Below are 2,549 nucleotides of genomic sequence, written 5' to 3'. Positions count from 1 at the left end.
ACCCTTGATAATTTATAAATTATTGTTGTATCTTATATTACACTGCCCGGCATCTCCCTTCACCCACCCCTCTGCTGCCCGTCCACCAGAGAGGAGGTTATATGTAGCTCCCTGTGATCAATTCCCCCTTTTATGGCTCGTTTCTTTAGGATACGTGCTTGGCAGAGGAATCGCTTTACGGCAGTGGTTTCAAACTGCTGACCTTGTTAGCAGTCCAATGTGTCCCCCCCCACTGTCTATTATAACTTCATCATCGACGCCATCGTGATCGACAGAGGAAGGACGGATGTTGTCAATCACTTCATTTTACGTGGATCCACAATCAATGCTCGTGGTAGCAGTGATCAACAAATTAACCGACCTGTTACATCGGGCAGATCTGCTGCAGACGACCTCGTGGGAGTGTTGAAGAGCCAAGCTGTCACTTGGAGGACTAAGGTGTGCCTGTCCCAAGCCGTCGTGTTGTTCCTCACCTCCTGGGCATGTGACAGTTGGAAACCGAATAAGGAAGACCCGAGGAGAATGGATGTGTTTAAATTACAGTGTCCGAGAAGAATATTGAAAGTACTGTGGACTGTCCGAACAAATCTGTCTTGGAGGCAGTAAAGCCAGCGAGCTCGTTAGAAATGAAGACGGTGAGACTTCGTCTCATGTTCTTGGGCCCTATGATCAGGAGAGACTCGCGCGGTTCAGCTCACTGCCACTGAGTCGATGCCGACTCATAGCGACCTTATCGGACAGGGTAGAAACTGCCCCTGCGGGTTTCTGAGACGGTAACTCTTTACAGCAGTAGAAAGCCCTGTCGTTCTCCGCCGCAGAGCGGCTGATGGTTTTGAATTGCTGACCTTTTGGATCACAGCCACTATGCCACCAGGGGTCCTGTTCAGGAAAGACTAGTCCCCGGGAAAGGACATCAAGCTCGGTAGAGGGCCAGTGAAAGGGAGGAAGGTCCCCAAGGAGATGGACGGACACAGTGGCTGCAACAATGGGCTCGGGCATAGTACAATTGTGAGGATGTCGCAGGCCGGGGCAGGGTTTCCTTCTGTTATAGAATAAGGTTGCTATGAGTCAGAACCAACTCGATGGCACTTAACAACAACAGCAAACAACTTGGCTCCAGCCGTTCTGATAGCCAGCACTATCATCATCACCCCCCCAAGACCTATGTCTTCCTCCATTCATTCCACCAGCCAGCATTGATGGGCACCGTCTGCTAGGCACTGTTCTAAGCTCTGGGGATTCACAAAGCGATGCAGACAAGGTCCCGGCCCTTCTGGAGCTTTCTGACATTCTCATGGGGCACTGGACCTTAACTACCCTCATTTCGAGAGAGTGCTTTTCTGAAATCTTCTTGTAGCCAGTTTGAGTTTCAAAACTCTGGGTCTGTGTACCATCTTGCAAAACGAGCCTTTCCAAGAAAGAGAGCCTAGCCCTCCCAGATGGCGGCTGCCTTTGAAGACAGCTAGGTCTGGGGTGGGCTCTGGTGGAGCAGAGGTTAAAGCACTGGGCTGTTCACAGCAAGGTCTGTGGCAAGCGGGGAGCCCCATGGGAAGTGGCCCCAGGGCTCCAGTGAGAATAACCAGGTTCTGACATCTCTCACCCTGCTTCATTCTGACAGATGTCTCCCCCTCAACCCCCAATATCTCAACTTCCAGGACATTTTGAAATCGTTGGGGCCAGACTTAATCTCCACCTGACTACCTGGGTTCAGAATTCTAGGGGAACCCCCGTGTTTCTGTTTCCTTACCATTTGAGGGTAGGGGCCCAGAGAAGTGACCCCAGAAGATGCCTGGTCGCCTCTAGAGCTCTGCCCTCTGACTGCCAGGCTGTTTCAGGGTTTGGGGTCCCCCCTTCCTGCTTTACGGAGTGACCCCTGGGTGTTCCACTTCCTCCCCAGCCTCAGTTTCCACCTGTGAAGTGGGAATCTCCCTCACTGGACTGTTGTGGGATGAACCCTGAAAACAGCACCATCTCCAGACTTAGTAGGTGCACAAAAGGCAGGCCCTGAGGTGCAGGTGTGGGGGGAATGCAACTTGGGGGTGAGGGGTGGGCACAGACTCTCAGCCCCGGGGTGGGGGTGGTGGGGGAGTGGGGGAGGAGAGGTCTACCTGGCCTGGTGTGATGTTTGCCCATCAACTCTCACTTCAGGATCCCAGTCTCCAGCTCTCTGGAACCTTCCAGACTGCTGGGGGCTTAGGGCGTTCCCCACTGGGGGTTTCTGGCTGGGGTCCAACCCGGCCCGCACAGTGAGTAAGTAGCTCAGAGATTTCCTGAACTTGGTTTAAAAAAAAATTTTTTTTTTCTTTTCTTCCCTAAACATGTCCTGTGGCTTTGTTTTCCAAGCGTCATATGACCGCCCCCCGCCCCGCCCCTCCGGCCCGGCGGGCCCGGGGCGCGGCCGGGAACGTGGCTCGAAAGCGGCGGTCAGCGCCCCCGGGCTGCGGGGCACGTGACTCGCGGCGCGGGGCATAAATGGGACGGCCTGGCGAGCTCGCACAGTCAGCGCTCGCCACCGCCCAGCCACCCTACAGCCACCGCGCAGCCACCCC

Source organism: Echinops telfairi, unplaced genomic scaffold (genome assembly GCF_000313985.2).
Source record: "Echinops telfairi isolate 266 unplaced genomic scaffold, ASM31398v2 ScPeMD7_2;HRSCAF=8, whole genome shotgun sequence".
Lineage (NCBI taxonomy): Eukaryota > Metazoa > Chordata > Mammalia > Afrosoricida > Tenrecidae > Echinops > Echinops telfairi.
Note: the sequence above shows the minus strand (reverse complement) of the source record.